Source organism: Hipposideros armiger, unplaced genomic scaffold, assembly GCF_001890085.2.
Source record: "Hipposideros armiger isolate ML-2016 unplaced genomic scaffold, ASM189008v1 scaffold_199, whole genome shotgun sequence".
NCBI classification, from domain to species: Eukaryota; Metazoa; Chordata; class Mammalia; order Chiroptera; family Hipposideridae; genus Hipposideros; species Hipposideros armiger.
In genome coordinates, this window is record NW_017731549.1 from 1588170 (window position 1) to 1594169 (window position 6000).

At 37.1% G+C, this 6000-nt stretch overlaps 1 pseudogene; it reads left to right on the forward strand.

Annotated features, from left to right (window-relative positions):
- Window positions 1–1383: 1383 nt before the first annotated feature.
- Window positions 1384–2129, forward strand: LOC109388487 (60S ribosomal protein L7-like; annotated as a pseudogene).
- The last annotated feature ends 3871 nt before the right edge of the window (window positions 2130–6000 follow it).

A 6000-nucleotide genomic window follows, 5' to 3' on the forward strand; every position in this document is an offset into this window, starting at 1 on the left:
GACCTAGTAACTTTTAAAGAATAATGTTGATGATGCTTTAAAAATCGAAAACAGTTTAAGATCAATTTGCCTAAGGAAGCTTTCATGGAACAAATTGCAGTCTATGCAAAAGTCTTTCGTGAGGTTGGCCGGCCGTTGTTACCAACTGATGACTTCCCTGGAGACATATTCAACCTGAAGTAGAATTGACAAGTCATTTATTTGACCAAGTTGTTCAGGAAAAGTAGTCCACATAAACAGGAAATAAGATAGGTATCAGTGTACACCTGGATATTCCTAGGGGCCACCTAAAATAGTCCTTAATGGTTTCTGGTTCAAAGTGTAACTACATTTTGCTGCATTAGTAGAATGTTTTCCAGTAATGGCCAAATGGACAAATGTACCTTTAATTAAAATAATGAACATCACGTTCGAAAGACATGGTGGCCACATTAAAATATTCTTGTAAAGTCTAAGCTTGCAGAACTGTAGAATTGTCCCACCCGAACCTTCTTTTTCAGCAAATTTTACTGAAACTAAACTTATTTTTCTTATTCAAAAGGGAACACAACATGAAGTTACTGTTATTCAGATTCTGTCATGTGTTGTCATCAGATAAAGCAAAGGTAATACTAATTGGCTTTCTGGGTAAGGTAGGTAAAAGAATTATTGTTCTTACTTCCCACACAATTTTTTTATAAAGTAAACTATCAATTAGTAAGGATTATTAGAGTCTCAAAATGGCAGGGTTGTTTTTTGTTTGTTTGTTCATTCTTTTTTAAAGAAAACTGCTGGGAAATCTGCTTTGTTTGGCTTTTTTGTCCCTCCTAAAGTTTAAAAAGGCATTATAATCATTCAGGTATAAAGACCAAGGAAAATACAGGCACTTAATGTCTCTTTTCTTACATCTGGCCTGCTTCATACTTTTATGTCACCTTTTTGAGCACTGGTAGACATTAGAAACTGTCTAATGTGGCTGACCTTTGGATATGAAACCTACCCCACTTTCTAAAATGTAATATGCTCTGGGTCAAAGTGATAGTAATCAATGCTGCGTTATGCTATGACTTAGAAACTCTCTTATAGCAACACTTAACAATATGGAAGGATGTTTTCAGTGTGAAACACAGTTTATAAAATAGATATACCATGCAGTATCTCTTTAATTAAAATTTTACATTATTATTATTTCTGGGTGTTGAGATCACATCTATATATATTTTATATGTATATTTCAAATTTTCTACAAAAATGAGTCACATTTTAAATTAAAAAAACACAAATATTCCTTTCACTAAAAGAGTCAAAGAATAACCAAATAACTATAAAAATGAAAGCATAAGAAAGGAAATCTCCTTCTTCAAGGTAACAAATAACATTAAACATTGTGGCTCGGTTCTTTTTCTGGCCAGAACCATGGTGGGTGCAGAAGAGAAGAAGAAGGCTCCTGCTGTGCCAGAAACCCTTAAGAAAAGGCGAAGGAATTTTGCGGAGTTGAAGATCAAGTGCCTGAGAAAGAAGTTTGCCCAAAAGATGTTCCGAGAGGCAAGAAGGAAGTTTATCTATGAACATATAGCTAAGCACTATCACACAGAATATAGGCAGATGTACAGGACTGAGATTCGAATGGCTAGGATGGCAAGAAACGCTGGCAACTTGTATGTGCCTGTGGAGCCCAGATTCATATTTGTCATCAGGATTAGAGGCATCAGTGGTGTGAGCCCAAAGGTCCAAAAGTGCTGCAGCTTCATTGCCTTCGCCAGATTTTCAATGGTACCTTTGTCAAGCTCAACAAGGCTTCTGTTAACATGCTGAGGATTGTGGAGCCATACATTGCATGGGGGGACCCAAATCTGAAGTCAGTAAATAAAGTGATCTACAAGCATGGTTATGGCAAAATCAACAAAAAGTGAATTGCCCTGACAGATAACACATTGACTGCTTGATCTCTTGGTAAACATGGTATCATCTGCATGGAGGGTCTGATTCATGAGATCAATACTGTTGGAAAACGCTTCAAAGAAACAAGCAACTCCCTGTGGCCCTTCAAATTGTCTTCTCCATGAGGTGGAATAAAGGAAAAGACCACGCACTTTGTAGAAGGTGGAGATACTGGTGACTGGGAAGACCAGATCAACAGGCTTATTTAGGAGGATGAACTAAGGCATCTACCATGCGTATTTTTGTAATCTGGTCAGTTAGTAAACAGTGACTGTTTACAAGTTGAAAAAAAAATTGTGGCTCAGAGAATTTGCATACTTTTAAAAGAGCGATGGTGGTAAAAGTGACTTTATACTTTTCTGATGGGTCTTTACTTGTCTTTATTATTATTTTCTCACATAGAATGGTTTATATAGAAAGTGTTTTTATAGGTAGTATCCCATTCGATACTTACGGTATAAAATAGGCAGGGCAGTTACTTTTAATGCCCATTTAATAAAAGAGAAAACATACTCCAAGAGGGCAAATGATCTGCTAAGGCTGAAAAGGTGGATTGATGTCTTTTTACAACTTGATGGTAAAAGCACCTATTTTATATCTTTGTAGTTTCCTTTTCTCATTGTCTTCCTGTCAACTAAAATGTTACCCTTATTCATGATATATTTATGTTTCCAAATCCTACTTTATTATTCAACCTCTTTTGATTAAAAGCAAAGGTAATATTTAAAATATTATTACATAATAAACAATCAGAACAATGTGGGCAGCAACTGATCAAAATGGTTGTTAGAACAGGCACCAATTCATCAATATGTCCCACAAATAAAATGGCATGACTATATAGGTGTGTTTTAGCTAAATATCAGCCCTGTGACAGAAAACCCAACTGAAACCATTTTAAAGAATTCAGGGTAACTTTTGATACACATTTCTGAGCTGTCCAAAGGTGGGCTGTTTTTAGACATAACAGGATCCAAGAGCTCAAATGATGTTAACTTTCTATCTCTTAGTTCTTTTCTGTGTATTGACTCCATTTTCAGGAGGGCTCTCGCCTTGTGGTACAAAATGACTTACAGTGGCTTCAGATACACACTGTATTTTCTCAGCAAAAATGAGTGTCCCTCTATTGGTTTCCCAGTAAAAGCCTTGGGACTAACTTTGAATTGGCTCTGGTTAGCTGCTAGCCCTGTGGCTTAGGGGATGTAATGCAGGAAGCACTGTACTTGGCAGCCAGCTTCCCACCCAAATGATTAGACTTAGAGTGGGGGAGGAGGGCTCCTGAGGGAGGGCGAAATACTAACAGGCAGTTACGACGTGTAAATGTCCACTCTGCTCTCTCTTTCCTCTGAGCTCTCATACAACTCATACAACTTTATTACTTTAAGTATTTTTCTAAATCATAAAGAAATGTACTCTCATTCAGGAAACTTGAAAAATAAAGTAGGGCCGGCCGAGTGGCGCGATGGTTAAGAGTTGGCTTGGGACGCCAGAGGGCCAGGGTTAAGATCCCACATATGAGGGCCAGTGACACTGCCCTCTACAGCTAAGATGCTGAACAACAGCTTGACCTGGGCTACCGTGAGCCAGCGTCGGCAGGTGGGTTGCCATGGGCCACCATGTGTAGCCGGCAGCCAGCATGAGCAGCCAGCAGCCGCAGTGAGCGGCCATCCAGAAGCCGGTGACTGATCTGCCTCGCCCGGGAAGAGTGCAATGATGGGTCCAACCTGGGCCAGTGAAGCAACGTCCTCCACAACTAGACTGAAGAACAAAATGACAGCAACTTGTCTGTTTCCTTCCCCCAATTCCCCAATTAAAAATATTTTTTTTTAAAAAGAGAAAGATAAAGTAAAATCTAAGAACAAAATTTATTAAATAAAGTATAAACATAAGACGTTACTAAGTTAGAAATGAAGAAAAATAATTATAATGTCTATAGCATCATGATTCACTGAAAATAGTGAGATATAGAAGAATTAGACAACTTTTTATAAGTTACGAACAGCCAAATTTATTTTATTCTACTCCCCATTATCTTTAACCTTTTCTTCTATAAAACAAATTAAAGCCAGGTTTTATTATGGCATTGTAAAATAAAACCAATAATTACAAATAATTTTCTTCACAGTGTTACCAGAACTTAGTGAGAATTCTTAAAATAGAAAATAAAGTAGGATAAAGTGTAGAGTATGTGTACTGAAATATTAAGTAAGTATGAAGTTATATATAAAGTACAAGTTATTACATGTTTTATATAATGTATGTATTAAAGCAGGAGACAGAACAGATAAGTTGCATACAAAAGAAAGTTGGTTCCTAAAATTTCAAGATGCCATTAAAGTCTTGGAAATTGTATTGCCATAATCATACATGTCTTTGAAAACAAAACATTTTTACCAAATAAACCTAATATTGATCCATATGCTAACTCTGTTGGCCTAACACTTAAAATTTTTAACCAGTGTTTTTGGGCTTTAACCCAAATGAGTAACCCTTTTCACGGAGTCAAAATGAACAGCCATGAATGACTAAAAATTTTTTTTTTTTTAAAGATTTTATTGGGGAATTGGGGGAGGGGAAGAGCGTTGGGGAATCGGGGAAGGGGAACAGACAAGTTGCTGTCATTTTGTTCTTCAGTCTAGTTGTGGAGGATGTTGCTTCCCTGGCCCATGTTGGTATTATAATTGCGCCCTTCCTGGGTGAGGTAATCCCTCACTGGCCATTGGACGGAAGCTCACACCTCCTGCTGGCCAGCCCCACTGCAGCCTACGCCCGTTGCTGGTGACTGACAGGAGCCCAGCTCCAGGTCAAGCTGTTGTTCACCATCTTAGCTGTAGAGGGCGCAGCATCATTGGCCCTCATGTGGGATCCGAACTGGGGTCCTGCTGCAGAGCTGGACCTCCTAACTAATGTGCCACTCAGCCAGCCCAAGATCTTTTATCTTTGACAATTCACTACAGTATTGTTCAATAGAAATATAGTGAAATCCACAAGTATAAACTACAGATAGCATTTAAAATTTTCTACTGACCGCATTTAAGAGAAACAAGTGAAATTGACTGTGATGATATATTTTTTAACCCAATGTGTCCAAAATATTATCATTTCAACATGTAATCAATATAAAACATTTTAATAACATATTTCACATCCCTATTTTAATATTAATTATTAAAAAATCCAGAGTGGGTTTCATACTTATAGCACATCTTAATTTGGACTAACTGCATTTCAATATCCACATGTGGCTAGTTAGCTACCTTATTGCACTGTACAGATTACTAGAATAGGTCACAGTTGTTTACTCAGTAAGCCAATATTTATTATTCTTATTGTTATTATTGTATTACCTGAATTCCTAATGTATTCCTTGACAATCTTTGTCCTCAGTCTGACTACCTATAATTGGACTGACTGTATGAGATTTGACAAGATTATCTGTTGAAGTTGTATAAACGGGCTACAGGGAACCTTGGTATCACTGTAAATTACTCTCATGTATTTTACTTATCCTGAATTTACACATCAGCTTATACTTGTAAATTTCAGAGGCCTACCATGGTTTAAGCTCATTGTCCTTACCCTTAGTCCCAAAGCGTGATGATCTAATGTGAAGAGAATTGTTCATGACATACCTAATAACAGAAAGGGAAAGTTCAAGGTCTTGGGAGGTCAGTAATATGCTTCAAAGCTGTTAGTAGGGTGTTCTTTTCCTGGTACAATGGCACTTCATAAAATTTATAATCAGTAAAGGTACAGTTAGGGAAAGGCTTCCACATGTTGGTTTATTTAAAATGTGCTCTTTTAACTATTGTTTCACTCAAGTCATACAAAAAAAATTTCAGTATAAACCCGTACCCAAAAGTCTTGGCAAGGAATGAGCTTGGTCCTGCACCACAGGAAATCTGGGGAAGTATAGGAAGCTCACGTTGGTTTTGTGTATTTTAAGAAATTAATCTAAGGTAGTTAGGTGGATCAATTACTTAAACAAATTTCTTGGTTGCACTTTAACTATATTAAATGGGAAGTAAATGAGACAGGCCTATATTTTAACCTAATCTATAAAATCAATAAATACCAAGT